Below are 16,168 nucleotides of genomic sequence, written 5' to 3'. Positions count from 1 at the left end.
CCCCCTTTTCAAAGTTTATCCAAGAGTACAATTTAGATGCTGGAAATTAAAGTCATTTTTGAGCTGAAAGAAGTCAATGTGGAAACCTTTCCAGGTGACACTGGTGCTGGGGCTGGCCTTTAACAGTGACTGACAGGCTCATTGAGTCCATTCATTGTTGAGGAAAGGCAGAAGAGGGCATGAAGCGGCCTGTAAGTGACTGAATGAGTGAGTGAGAGAGTGTCAGCGGGCGAAGTAATACTGATTAATGGCCTTTCTTCAGAGGGCAGAGCGTCCACAGATCGGCCGCCAGATAAGACCGCAGAGGTACCAGAGAGGACCTCACTTGTCTATTAGATGCCTTTCTGAAGAAAATAACACGGTATCTCTGACTGATTTTATTAGAAAGCACAAAGATAAAGATGTTTTCGAGGTTTACTTGTGGTTATTAAGGGCTCTGTAAGATGATTTTATCTTTTAACAGGCTGAGTCTGAAGAGGAGAAGTGTGACTGAAAATGCCATGAGGGGAACTTTCGATGTAGAGCAACATTGAAGAGTGCCAGCTTGACCAGTGGTATGTTATAATCTCATACACATTCGTCTGTCAGTTAATTAAAAGTAGGCAAGTGCAATGTGAATTAGGAATGTCCCCCTCCAAAATAATATATATGTATATATTTTTTGTATTGTATCCAACCCAGGCTCATTCTGATTACACACCCCTATATACATTTCTGGCGAGAGCGAAATACGTCCCAGGAGCTAGTTTTTTTTTTTTTTTTTTTGCAGTTTTTGTTTTCGCAAATCCACCAAAGGCTGCTGTGTACTCTTTTTCACATTTCAAATTTCTCTCATGAGTGCCATTTGCACCTGCTGTTCTTGTGTAAATGCACCAGAGGTTGTTGTCGATTGACTAACTAACTGACTGACCAACCGACCGATGCACCACCCACCCTCTTCACTAAACCCAACGTAAAGTGTTCTAAAAAGCACAGATTGACCCGCCCACACCCTTCCCTAAACTCAACAAGTGTAGAAAATTCTAGAAAAAGAAAAGTCCTCGCCTGTTATTTCCAAGTTTTCAGATTTTACCACATTCTCACCGTGTTATTTACTTGTTTATTTTTTGGCTTTTGTCTTACCTGCTTTCTGGAACTGGTCTTCACCGAACTCGAACCCTGTTGTCACAGTCAACACTGCGTCTCAAGTCCGTCAATGTACATGTCGAGCTACTGGGCAAACTGGTAACAGCAGAAAAGCTGTCCATACGGTCAGCTGATAAGCTAGAAAAGGAACAACATCATACTGTCCGATAGCGTTTATTTTAAAGATGAAATACAGCCATTCGTTGCTCTGCCTGCATCATTTGTGATCTCCAGAAACGTATGTAGGGCTACATTTTCAGAATGAGCCTATGTTGATTGTATCATGTTGTCTGGTTTGTGCAGTTCACTTTTGACAGTTAAAAAGTTTATTTCTTGTCTAATTTAAAATCTGCATGTCAATGCAAACATGCATATAGAGGCAAATTTTTGCTGTGGGTGTGAAAAACACTGAATGGATGAAAAGTTTGCCTTGAACACTTAGTATTCATCTCAAACACTTCTGCGCAAGTTTAAAAAAGTGTCATGGCTTTCTCTCGCTCCAAATATGCTCCATCATAAGCACAACAGATATAACTTTTAATGACTTCAAAAATAATTTTGACTCTAACTAACCAACCAAGCCTTTTCCATTCAGAAAATTAATAGTACTTAGCAATACAATTTTTGTCAAGATTAGTCTATGTTTCCTATATTAAGGGAGCATGGAGAGGAAATTCTTGGCACTCCACTCTACTCACGTACTCTGGTTAACACATGCTTTAGATAGCGGATCAATGTGTTTTTGTAACAGAAAGATGGGTAGACACATGCAAGCAGTCGGAGTAATATACTGTAAAATGTTATACAGTAAGACCAAGTGATCTAGTTTTCTTGATCGCCATCATCTTCTGTGGTAAACAAACTGTGGTAAGGGATTCCCATGAGACGTGAGAATATTCCACTGAGCTTCTGCTACAAATGCATCTTATTCGTACAAGTCGTATATGTTAGTCGTATATGTTAGTCGTGCATAATATGTATTCGACTGAAGTTCGAAAAAGAAATATTTTTGTTCCAAACACACATGCAGATTGTGTGATGGGCTCAGTCCAGACTTGTGCTTTTGTGTTTCTGCAGCTTCATTGTTATGAACCCTCAGGGAGTCTGCAACCATGTTGGAATCTCTGTGAATACGTTCTTCACACATGAGAAATATATCTACATAAAGCTTGAAATCACTACATTTAAAATGAACCTACAAATGTTCTTTGGTTTTATGAGCTGTAGGAATGAACGTAAAGTACAGTCAGTCAATGATAATGCATTGAACGGACTCCCACACTTGCAAATAAAGAGGTTGCTGTCATTTCAGGAGATTTGCCATCACGAATAAGACCTGCGTGATTTGACGAGGCATTATTCAGAGGATGATAATATGTTATATGTAAGTGATTGATTCTTACTTAAGTTACATAGTCTGACCGACAGGAAAACATCTGATCGCATCATCCAGAAACGGCCATAAGGGAGGTGAACTTGTTCCCTTCGAGTGTGCATTTGTTGGGCAACCTGAAAAAAAAGTAATACAATATGAGTCGTTTGGATAAAAAAAAATAGACACATATAAGGTTAAATTTGATTGGTGATATTCAAACATCTCCAATAGTTTCCCCATCCCCATTTAAAGTGATAGGAGCAGCACTTGCATGCCCGAGAGGCATTTCAAGATGGCCACCTAATGCGGAGACTTGGATTTTGACATAATATATAATATATCTTGAGTCAACTTGATTTGACAGAACCTTTAGGGAGTTTAGATGTCAAGTCAGTACCTTTCACCCTTCAAAAGTACTTCATTCCATTCCACAGTACATTGTAATGCATCTTCCTCCAACTTTCTTGCATTTACGTAAGCATCAAGGTTAATCGTCAAGCTCATTTTGTGTTCATCACACGCATTTATTTGCACTTAATGATCTGAGCCCATTCATCAGTCAGTCAGCTGGGCATTTCTCCTCAATGAATAACAAAGTCTGCCGATACAGTACGGATGCACTTGATCAATCTCACTTCCCCCCACCCCCCTTCGTCAAAAGAAATTAGCAATAAAAAAAATCAAATTGCCATCGATCGCTCTCCATTGATTTCCTTTAGTCTTTTCCACCGCAATTACTCCTCGTGCAACAGCCGCTGTTTTCTGGTGATTGCCGGACAGCCAGCTGGGGTTACAGCCACACGCAGAGCTTCTCTCCCCTTTTCTTTTCCCTCTCCCTCTTCCTCACTTCACGATCAAGGTCAACTTTAATCAACCTCGGGGCCTGTCAGCGGCTCCGACAGCCTCAGCTGCGCCCCGCTCTCAATTCCTCTGGGCCTGGACGCGGCAGCTTACAGAATTACCCTGCTGTTCATCAAACACCCGGTTGCTCATTACTCACCGCACTCCTCCTGGAGTCATTAAGAGACCGGGATACAAAGGACTTCTAGCAAGCAGACGAATGTGCTTTGCTACAGTGTTGGGCTTCTGTAGATGGCGGGTGGCGAATGTTTGTTTATGAGTGGCGCAGTCGTGTTGCTGGTGTTTGTTTAGAGTGTGCTGCCGATGTTTACAGATTTCGTTGATTTCTGGTGATTTTCATTACACAACTTGTGTGTTTTTAGGACAGACCATGCTGTTCGTGAATAGAGTCGTACTATTAAAAGCTGACTCTTGGAATTTAAAATAGATATTTTATTGTTGTATTGTTCTGTTGGATAATCAGTGCTTGAATGAGTGGATGATGCTTGGAAGACTAAAGGACATTCGAAACTATGGGAGACATGAAATGACTGCTTGGAAATTCTCAGTTTCTCTGGGTTTACTATTTTTAGCACTGTATTTGAGTAAATCACAATTTTTGTTTTGTTCTGGAAAGTACTGATGACATATCTGTCCAAATTTTGAGTATACATATAGTCATTTAGATCATAAAAAATGTATCAATATCATAAAAATGCTTTCAGAAATGTATATTTTCACAAAAAACACAAAAACAAACCTTCAGAAGACCTACAAGATCTATATTTGGTGGAATAATACTGATAATGACAACAAAATAATTGTTTTTTTATTTTAAATATATTTGTCATTTTGGGCGACACAGTGGCTCAGTGGTTAGCACTGTTGCCTCACAGCAAGAAAGTCGCTGGTTGGAGTCTCGGCTGCATCAGTTGGGTTGGCATTTCTGTGTGGAGTTTGTATGTAGTTTCCACATGTTTGTGTTGTATGTTTTGTTAATGAAATGAATAAAGTAAATTGGCCGATGTGAATGAGTGTGTATGGAAGTTTCCCATTACTGGATTACAGCTGGAAGGGCATCTGCTGTGTAAAACATGTACTGGATAAGTTGGTGGTTCATTCCACTGTGGCGACCCCTGATGAATAAAAGGATTAGGCGAAAAGAAAATGAATTAATGAATATTTGTCATTTTCTGAAAAATGTATGAAGTTTTTTTCTTTTTTTTTATATAAATATTTTTAAGGGTTTTTCACTTTTATTATGACAGGACAGTAGGGAATTCAGACAGGAAAGCATTGGGAGCAGAGAGAGAGGATCGACAAAGTACCTCGAGCCGGGAATCGAACTCAGGCCACCATGAGCACTTTGGTGCTGTATGTCAGCGCGCAATACCACTAGGCTACTGGTGCCGACATAAAGTTTTTTTCTTATTTGTTAAAATGTTATCATTTAAATATTATGTTATGAAACAAATATTAACATCAAATCTTAATAATTCCAGTTCATAGATACAGAGAAAACGTGTTTATTTAGTTGATTAATTAGTTAAAAATTTATAATATTATTTTTAATAAGTAATTAATAAAAGGAAATACTAAACACTTACTGCATAAAGTGAATATAAAAAATGTGTAGTAAACATAAATGCAGAGATAAAAAGTTTAATATTTTATAATTCATAATTTATATCTATTTTTTTACATTTTTGTTTTGTTCTGGAAGGTCCTGATGAAATTTCTGTCCAAATTTTGAGTAAAAATGAAGTAATTTACATAATTAAAATACTGGTCAATATCATAAAAATGTGCCTTGTTTTCAGAAATGTCTACAATTTATTCTGTTAATACTTCTGTTAAAATGAATTCATTATTTGGGTCATGTTTAAAGCACATTAAGCTTATAGTTTTCATTTTAAAACACATTAATATATTTTTTTTCTGATGAACCTGTTTTTTCGGGGCGTCACGGTGGAGCAGTTGGTAGCACGATCACCTCACAGCAATAAGGTTGTTGGTTCGAGCCTTGGCTGGATCAGTTGGCATTTTTTGTGTGGAGTTTGCATGTTCTCCATGTTTGCGTGGGTTTCCTCCGGGTGCTCCGGTTTACCCCATAAGTCCAAAGACATGCGCCGTAGGTGAATTTAGTAAGCCCAGTAAATTGTCTGTAGCGTATGTGTGTGAATGAATGTCTGTGGGTGTTTCCTGGTGATGGGTTGTGGCTAGAAAAGCATCCACTGCATGAAACATATGCTGCATAAGTTGTTGGTTCATTCTGCAGTGGTGACCTCTGATCATTAAATGGACTACGCAGAGAAGAAAATGAATGAGCATGTTTTATCAATTGAGTTGTAGAGTTCCTAATGAACTTAACTTTAATTTAGGGCTTATATGTCTTGTGTGTTGTCATTGCAATGAAGTAGTAAGTTGAATATGACTTTGTACTGAAAGGGTTCATAACACTAAACCGTAGTAAAACTCTTTCTAATGACAAAATGTCATTATTCCTTTGTACCTTAATTGTAATTTAAATATCTTTATGTATTTATTCATTAATTTTCTTGTCGGCTTAGTCCCTTTATTAATCCAGGGTCGCCACAGCTGAATGAACCGCCAACTTATCCAGCAAGTTTTTATGCAGCGGATGCCCTTCCAGCCACAACCCATCTCTGGGAAACATCCACACACACACTCATACACTATAGACATTTTAGCTACCCAATTCACCTGTACTGCATATCTTTGGATTGTGGGGGAAACTGGAGCACCCGGAGGAAAGCCACGCGAACACAGGGAGAACATGCAAACTCCACACAGAAACACCAACTGAGCCGAGGCTGAACCAGCAACCCAGTGACCTTCTTGCTATGAGCCGACAGCACTACCTACTGCGCCACTGCTTCGCCTTAATGTATTTATTTTTTCTTTTAATTTAAATTTAAATGAAATATTGTAATGTTAATGCTGTTATTGTTTTACCTATTTATTTTTATAGATTTATTTTTTTATTTTCTATATTATTGATGGTGATAATCCTGCGTTGAGCTTTTGTTGTACCCAGCATATCTCTTATATTAAGTTTCATTTGACTGTCAGCTGCTGGTAAACATTATGGTTAGTGCTTTGTGTTGGTTATCGATATTCTGTCTATGTTTGGCCGCACATATAGAATATATGATAATCCCCCAGTGCCTTGATGTCACATGGATTAAACATGAAATATTTCACAGACAAGCACTTGTCTTGCATACGCCCTCTAAGAGTTTCAGTGCAGCTTTGCTTTGATGCTGCTCAACCTGTCCTGCGTGATTCAATCTTTCAAATGCGCTGCCACTCACAGACAGACAAAAAGAGTCTGTAAGAGATTAAAAAGCACTGAACTTCCTTTATGTGTCTGTATGAGTGATTGACATAGCCTGCGGTGCACAGTAAGAGGCAGGCATGAGGGTCACCTCCATGCTGTTTGAAGATCTGCTGATGTTGACCATGTTTACTACTGAAGAGACCACATATATGTGATAGGAGCAACTAATTAAAATAAAAAAAGCAGCTTGCTCAAAGGCTCAATGTGTAAGATTTATTCATTAAAATACTTCTAGAACACTGTTATACATTTTGCTGACCCAAATGTTTGGAAGAATGTTCAAATCCAGAAAATTTTGCAGTTTTAACTAGAGACATGGATCGTGTCCTGTGTAATTTCACACACTGTCAATTTCCAGTTTGGTTTTATAGGAAACAGGGAAACATAAAAGATGCTTTAATATGCTGTGTGTTTCATTTGCCTGCATAGACCAGTATTGTAAAAAAAACTTAAAATGCTTTAAATGTGATAAAACAGCCCTGGTTTTCTCCACGTAACCGTAAGAACTGCAACTGTGGCAGCTGAGATTGCATTGCTCAGCGATGCAATGTCAGACACAATGCACTCGTATGGAGAGTGTCGTCACTGTGAGGGGAAGAGTTAGGTGAGCCCATTAAAAAGCATTGGATGCAGCTCAGATTGCACTGCACCAGGTCTGCATCCAGAACCCTCTCGTTGCTTTTACAGTTTCATTTCACTTGGACAGTTTCCAGCCTTACGCTGCTTTATACTAGCCCTGATAATACATTTGAAATACGTTAGCTCATGCATGAACATGATTTCTGCAGAAGTCCTGTAGGATGTAATGAATAGCACATCTCCCATGATTTAACTCTCAGTCACTGCATTATCAAAATACACCTTTGTTTGTTGTGAATATGCACCATCTAGTGGCAAAAGGTACATACTGTACTGTGCCTTTAACATGAGTTTTCAGTTGAGTGATTTGTTTTAATTGGCAAACATTTGTTGGCTCAGATTAGCTGCATGACTTTTGGTGTAGATCATGTGACAGAGCCGGCATGGTGGATGTAGATTGTAGAGTGCAGATCAAAATTAGAAAAATAAAAAATTATAAACACTATACCACACTAAAGAGCAGTGTAGCAAAGGTATCATCTAAAACACTTACATTTGTGGAATTAATGAATGCAGCAAAAGAAAATTCGAGAACAGGAAGGATTGTAGGATAAAGAAAGATAAACAACTACAATTTCTGAAGGATAAAGCAGTCAAATGTTATTAGACAGTACAGTTCAGCACGTGGCTGCACAGTGGTGCAGTGGGTAGCACTGTGGCCTCACAGCAAGAAGGTTGCTGGTTTGAGTCCCGGCTGGGCCAGTTGGCATGTCTGTGTGGAGTTTGCATGTTCTCCTAGTGTTTGCATGGGTTTCTTCCGGGTCCTTTGGTTCCCCCACAGTCCAAAAACATTCGCTGTAGGTGAGATAAATAAACTTTTTGTCCGTAGTGTATGTGTGTAAATAAGAGTGTATGGGTGTTTCCCATTGATGGATTGCAGCTGGAAGGGCAACCGGTGCTCAAAACATGCTGGATAAGTATGAGTTTCGTTCCTCTGTGGCGACCCCTGATTAATAAAGGGACTAAGCCGAAAAGTAAATGAATGAATGAATGAGTTCAGCACATCTGAGGCCACAGGCCAACATTAGTCTCCTGCATTTTAAATCAGGTTTAGATCAGGACTCTCATCTGGACATTTTATTTTAGTTTTTTCAGCTTTACCAAACTTATTTACACATTCTATCTCACAGTTGTATTGAAGTTAGGCTTTCAGTCCAAATTCTCTCATCGAGACACAATATGTCAAGACATAGATACAGTTGAAGTGAAAATTATTAGCCCCCCTTTGATTTTTGTCTTCTTGTTTAAATATTTGCCATATGGTGTTTAACAGAGCGGGTAAAATTTTCACATTATGTCTGATAATATTTTTCTTCTGGAGAAAGTCTTATTTGTTGAATTTTGGCTAGAATAAAAATTAATTTTAATAATAATTAAAAAAAACATTTTAAGGTCAAAATTATTAGCATTTTTAAGCTATATATGTTTGATAGTCTACAGAACAAACCATCATTATATAATAACTTGTCTAATTACCCTAACCTACCTAGTTAACCTTATTAACCCAGTTAAGCATTTAAATGTCCCTTTAAGCTGTATAGAAGTGTCTTGAAAAATATCTAGTAAAATATTATGTACTGTCATCATGGCAAAGATAAAATAAATTAGTTATTAGAAATGAGTTATTAAAGCTATTATGTTTTGAAATGTGTTGAAAAAAAATCTCTCCATTAAACAGGAACTGGGGAAAATAATAAACAGGGGCGCTAATAATTCAGGGGGTAATAATTCTGACTTCAACTGTATTTCCCCTGTTTAGTGCATAAGAGGTAAGCTGCAGTGTTGAACCAATTTTCCAATGAGATTCTCTGTACTGTATTATAATGTTATTTTGTGCATATGGCAGAGACTGTCAACCCTCTTACTTTTTTCAACTTTCTGTTTAAGAGTTTTGGTCACTTTAGAAGGCACCATTTTGCAAAGTCGGCTTCAAATTGTTAAGTTTGGCTGTCAGATAATTACGGAATTATTGTCACCAGATGCTAGATTAACACAAATGAACTTTACCTTAACTTTATTTATTTGCACAAGAATACAAACATATTAGAATAAAACTGAAAAAAGCCATAATGTGTACGAAGAGGCAAAAAGCCCAATTAGCCTCTGACTCAACAAACAAAATAATAATAATAATAATAATAATAATGATGATGATGATGATGATGATGATGATGATAATAATAATAAAAAGACAATGACAAAAAAATTTGCAGTACAACAAATGCTAAATTACAGTTACAAGTGAATAATAATACACACAAATAACTGAAAGATGTTTTTAAAAAAATTAAAATTTCATTAAACTAGTTTTTTAAATTTAAGTTTGTCATTAAATAATTCCTGATATCTAAAATGGTATATCTCATTAAATAAGTTATTTAATGGGGTATTAAATATAGCTTTAATTGTAGATGAGACATTAAGATTTAATTTTATTTTGAATTTTAAATGATCTTTTTTTGTAACTCCTTGTTTTACATTTTAGTGATATGTTATTTATAAACAAACAATACTCTCTGTTTACCTCGTGTCTCCGTATAAATCCAGCTGTCATACCTTCCTCTTTCACATGTGGTCCAGCATGCGTCTTCTGCCCAGTAAAAGAGCCATAACGGCAGTCCACTCCAATGAAACCTCGCCCCCATGAAAATGTCACATCTTCTTCACATTAATTTATTCGTTTATAACAAAGTGGATTTACAGCGGCCCTATACTACCTCTGGGTTAACAGTGACAGGCTGTGCTGAGTTACTACTTTCCACCTGAACAGCAGTGTGCGCCTCCCGCACTTTTACGAGACTCTCTTTGTTGTGGGACTTCAGCTGCCATCAGCCCTGTGAGCGCTGACCCGCCAATTCACTGTGACACTGCCAGTCTGCTGATATCACTCATAAAACCTGCTGATTGACGACACGTTCGGTTATCGCGGGCTGTCATAAATTCAGCCACACACACTCGGATGCTGCTGCTGTGTCTCGGTTAAAGCGATCGGCACGCACTGGTAGATCATACAGCGCACATGATGATGCCCTTCACTCTCTTTGAGGGTTTAGCACTGTAAATCAGAATCCTCATGTGTGTGTGTGTGTGTGCATATGTGCTGTTGATTAGAGAGTTAGATGTTGTTAATGTATGGTGAAGCTCACTGACATTGGGTTGTAAATATACTGTCAGGAGTGTAGTGACTTTGTAGGGGTCAGGAAGCTTGATTTTCTAGTTCTTACTTGATTCTGACTTGAGAAAAAAAGTTGTTTGGGCTATCTTAATGCTTTCCCTATATCAGTTTATATTTGTAGTCGTTTTTGTATTTTATTTTTGTTGTTTTGAGGAGTTACCTGTAGTTTTTACTCTGCTGTATTGTGTCTCAGTTATAGTTTGTGTTGAAAATGATTGGCATTTGCACTGTAAAAAATGCAGGGTTCACACAATTCATTGATGTCGTCCCAACACAAATCGATTCAGTTGTCATAATTTTAAAAAAGTGGTTTAAACAAGCAAGAAAGTTTGTAATTTTTTTTGACTGTGTGATTATGTTTTTAGTTGATGGTTTATGAAAAAAAGGAGTTACTTATTTGCAGTAAAAACCTTAAATAAATGTATTTAAAGTACTCAGTCAAGTTTACATTATTTTGTACACTGGATTCAACTTTAATAAAAATATGTTAAACAAACTTGATTAATGTAACCATTATGAAGAAAACGGCATGTTTTACTACAGATTTTAGGTTGTGGGACGTGATGTTTTTGGTTTGTGCGGAGGGGTGTCGCAGAAAAAATTGAGTGGGGCTGGGGTGTCGCAGATGAAAGTAAAGAGGGTTGGGGAGTCGCGGAAGAAAGTGAAAGTGAACAGCGCATGGGGGAGGAGGGTAGTTGAGAAGGGGGATTGGTAAAATGAGTTGCTGGATCAGAATTTAGAGGTTCCGGATCCGGCGTGTTCCGTCACAAATTAAGCCCTGGATATAGCTCTAGCATTTGACAAAGGACAGCTTCCAAAATCTCTCCCAGTTCAGTGCTGGATTCGGCTAATAACTCCTTAAAGAAGGAGCAGCTCCAACCATGGTAGACGAAGCTGTGGATTGTGAGCCACAACCTGTAAGTGTTTTTATTTGTTAAAATTGATCAATTACATGCACAGTTTCTAGCATTAACGGTATGTTGTAGCAATGACGTAAACGAGGATGTAAACAACTGGAAATGCTGTTTGGCACCTTTACCAATTTAGCTACAAATTCAAATTTATCCATTAAACCACTGTAAACATACACAATCTTCACCATCCCGTACATTGTCTCTCTGTGCATCGCTTTCCATGAGCTCTACATCTCAAATGACAAACTCGCAAAAGATATGTGAACGTTTCATATTACCTACATGTGCTTATTAACCCTAAGACACTTGTCAGATTTTATTTTAGAGAGCAGGCAAGAAGTTCAGCAGTGTCCTTTTTATTTTCTGTCTATTTCAGGCTTAAACTAATCCAGCTACACTGACTGACAGTATTTACACAACAGAGACAAAGTGCATGCTAGTAGAGTAGAGACGTTACACCACCTGGTGACATGAAGCCGATCAGTGAATCACATTATGTTAGAGCCTTTTGAGGGTGGGCCTTTGGAGGAACTAGGAAATATGAAAGCCGTTTTCATGCTAGCTAAGTAGCTGTATATAATTAGAATTAGATATATGAAAAAATATTGTGATTTTTTTTTTACAAATGAAGCATGAGTACACATTGCTTTGCATCCCATAAACCAGGGTGTCTGTGGGGTCTTGAAAAGTCTTAAAATGTCTTTGTTTCAAAAACTAAATTTTAGGCCTTAAAAGGTTTTAAATTCACAGAAAGATTGTGCTGTAGGTCTGAAATAATTTTAAACAGGTTAATTTTTCTATGTAAAGGTAAAGCTACACTATCACCCAATTACCAATAATCCATCTCAAACCTTTTTTTTATATTGATGTTTTTTAGACAATTTACAACAGCTGTTAGACATTTTTACTGCAAATTCTGCTAATTAAATTCCATAGTTAGAGAAAAAAAATAAAGCAACACATCCATTTACTTGATCTTCCATTAATACAAAAACACAACCAAACCTTAAAAATACACTCTGGACCACCTCTATAAAAAGTACAGAAATTTGGAGTCAGTGAGGAAAAAAAAGAGTTCTGCAACCCGAGGACGAACAGAAATGAGATTATAGACGTTTCTAATGTAGGATTTATTTATCAGATAAATGTTCTTTGAACGTCTGAAAATAAGTTGATCTATTACTAGGACTGCTGCTATACTACTAATAAAAAAAGGATCAATTAAAATAACTGGTTTAAAATAGGATGTGAGAATGATCTTTGAATGAGTAAGGGACTCAAAAAAATAGCGTTGACATTGGAGGAATAAATTGTATTTAAAATAAATTCAAATAAAAAAAAATTAATTCAATTATTATTCACAATATAACATTTTATTGTACTCAAAAATGAATAAATAAAATTTTACCAACTCCAAGGATTTGAATGGTAGAAAAAAAACATCATTTTATTCATTTACTCTTTATTCAGCTTTAAATACTCAATATTCTAAAGTTTCATCTGCCGGAAAATATTTATTATTGTATCACACAGTCATGTTCTGTAAAATGTAACAGAACTTCACAGTGTGTGGGAAGCGCTTTTTTCCCTCTCTTTAAGTGGAACATGTCAGGGCAGAGATCTCGACCACACATGATCAAAACTCCTCTTCTTCACACAAGCGCACCTTACATGCCCACCACAGATGCATATCACAGTCTTGCCACATCCCACAGCATGTGCAGGTCACCCATCCAGCCAGCCATCCATCCATCCATCCTTTCCTGCCTGCCCCTGTTCATTAGACAGCAGCGCTGCACACACAGACGCTGAAGCGCAGTGGCTGAAAATGTGTCAGGCTTGTCCACTGCCGCCACACTTTGCTTATTTTTTCCCCCAGGCAGCCATCAAGGGTTGCAAGACATGCTGAGATTAACTTCATATATAATTCATCATCCTGCACGCATTCTCCGACAGGCCGCTCCCTATCTAACTCAATTTAGCATTAAAACCCTTCCATGTGTCTCTCCCCCCAACAAATCTTATTCAGTGTGTGTTCGGGAGCCCACATTCCCCTTTATAGTATCGCAAGCGGATAAGCAGCATTTCCAAGCAGCTCACATAAATAACACATGCACTCATTTATTCTCTCTATCCTGTCTTTGTTTTTGTCCTCTGTCTATTTTCCCCCTGTGGATGTAAGGAATTCCGAGTTTAATAACAGAGCTTTCCACTATATTAGTTCATCACAAATATGTATTAGGTTGATACCTGGGTAATTTCTTTTTCACTCTATTTCAGCTGGCTTTAACATAAGCTTCAACTGTCTTTTTACAAAAACGCTACATGACTTAGGTTATTATAAAAGATGTATTTCACTGGCATAACAAAGCATTGCTAATTATATATTTTTATTTTAATTGATTTATATAGTCATTTATTTAATTACATGCTTAAAAATGCTGGGTTGTTTGAACTTAAATTTGGGTAATGCATGGTATAATACAAACCTAAGTGCTGGCTTCTATTTTTTCTTAAGGAGCCCCTATTATATGTTTTTAAAAAAGACCTTTCATGCAGTGTGTAATAGCACTAAGTGAATGAAAACATGCAGCTGAGGTTAAAATCTGAAAGTGCACCATGTTTAAAACTATTGATTTGTTAACGAAATAGTTGACTCAAGGTTATTGATCATTATTAAAAAATGTATTGTGTTGGCCTTGGATCTTTTACATTAATGTGTCGACGTCGATATGGCACATCCGGTAAAATGTGAATGGCCTTTACCTTCACACGCAAGCAGAGCATGGAGGATCACGGAACTGATCATGACGCGAAGATGACAATCACTGACAAATGGAGATTCGGCTGTGGGGAATAAACGGTTAAAGCATTTCATTTAAATGGTTAAAGCGTTTTCATTTCAGTAAAAACGGTTTAATTTTCTCAACAATACAGCAGTAAAACCATGTACTGTGTTTGTTCCTGTCATTTTTCTGATTTTTTTATACAATAACCTATGCAGCAATGTGGGATTTGCCAGCCGTTTGCTATTAAAGGAAGGAGCATCAGAGACTATTATAGATTAGACTTTGACAGGGACTTTATTGTTACAGTTCATACGGACCAGTTTCTTCTTCCTCCATATCATAACATGTAAGTATAATTAAAATTGTTGCCTTGTTTTGTTTAGTTTGCAAAAGATGTGTTTAATTGTGTGTTGTAATGTGTAATCAATCCACACTGCTTGTAATTACTTATTTATAATAGATCAGTGTTTGTACTGTATCTCTCAGGTCAGGTGTCACTTTGAAAACGTGACGCATGCTTTTTTCTTTACCGATTAAAATGTGTTTCTGAACTCGCAATCCTCTGCCGTTTGTCTTTGCCTATGGCCACCATTGGCTGTTCCTACACACATGCGGCACAATCAATTTTCAAAATAGTTAAACTTTTGCCACTGTGTGGATTAATACTGAATGTGTATCATGGTTATTACTTGGTGTTAGGTTTAAGAGTAGAGTAATATACTGGTGTTTAACTGCATTGCATTATTGCATTTCTGCATTGGGCTCTCACCTTCTCTCTGCTACTTCATAGCAGTGGTGGGTGTTTCTCTCTGTCTCACGCTGAACCCAGTCTACCAATCACAACAGACTTTATCATCAGACTAATTACAGCAGATTAGCATCACGCAATGGAGGGGCCTAGGAACAAATGAATCGCTGAACGATTCATATGGGAGTCGTTGGGATAATTAGGTAAAAATAAATGCATATTAAAAGACAATGAAAGTGTTTTTTGACCTTGCATGCATATCAGCCTGTTGTTGGAGACCCCCAAAACCAAAATGTGACATTTTATAATGCTAAATAGGGGCTTTTTAAATTGAAATTTTAAACATACTTTAACTTGAAGTTGAGTTTGTCTGTTTTTTTAGCCAGCAATATCTGACTGATATAAAATAGTATTTTTTCCTCAAAATCATAACTTAACTTTTTGAGTTTAATGGAATTAATGGCTAAGAAGTCCTAGATATATCTGTAAATACAAAAACAATTGGAACTACTTGTTAAACAGATATTTCACATCAAAATGAAAATATTATTCCGAACTCATCAGACTTTCATTCATCTTCAGAACCAGATTTAATCAAATCTGTCCCTCCACTGAAAAACCCAGTTTAATAGGCATGCTAGAAACAGAGATAGGCACGGTGCCAGTGGATGGCAGAGGGGTGTCGTGGATGAAAGTGAAGAGGGTTGGGTAGTCGCAGAAGAAATTCAAAGTGAACAGGGGACGGGGGAGGAGGGCAGTTGAGGAGGTGGGTCGGTAAAGTGAGGTGCCGGATCAGATTTCAGAGGTTCTGGATCCGGCGTGTTCCGGCACAAATTAATCAAAATGACCCTGGGTTGGTAAAAACAGTATCTATAGGACAAAATATAGACATTTTTTTACCTGAATCCATGGTCCTTGGGGATTCAAATAATGGTAGTCAGTGGTTAATGTTTTTTTTTTTAATTAAGGATAAACATAAACAAAATTAATGGGCGGCGCAGTGGAGGTGCTGGTTCAAGCCTCGGCTGAGTCAGTTGGCATTTCTGTGTGGAGTTTGCATATTCTCCCCTCATTCATGTGAGTTTCCTCCAGGTACTCCGGTTTCCCCCACAGTCCAAAGACCTGTGGTCCAGGTGAATTGGGTAAGTAATTGGTTGTGAATGAGAATGTTTTGGTGTTTCCCTGTGATGGGTTGCAGATGG

At 37.5% G+C, this 16,168-nt stretch overlaps 1 long non-coding RNA gene across 10 annotated transcripts in view; it reads left to right on the top strand.

Moving 5' to 3' along the window:
* LOC141379295 (uncharacterized) overlaps positions 1 to 16,168 on the top strand; it is an 85,134-nt gene that overhangs the window by 15,029 nt on the left and 53,937 nt on the right. For 8 of the 10 annotated variants that reach the window (XR_015518538.1, XR_015518537.1, XR_015518541.1 and 5 more), the window contains one exon: positions 464 to 554. This is a non-coding gene — a long non-coding RNA (uncharacterized LOC141379295). Of the gene's footprint in view, positions 1 to 463; positions 555 to 2,202; positions 4,370 to 16,168 lie in introns of those variants that run through there. The other 2 variants (XR_015518544.1, XR_015518545.1) reach the window with 2 other exon arrangements.

This window comes from Danio rerio, chromosome 20 (genome assembly GCF_052040795.2).
Source record: "Danio rerio strain M-AB ecotype USA chromosome 20, GRCz13ab, whole genome shotgun sequence".
NCBI lineage: Eukaryota > Metazoa > Chordata > Actinopteri > Cypriniformes > Danionidae > Danio > Danio rerio.
This window is presented reverse-complemented; position numbering and strand designations above follow the sequence as displayed.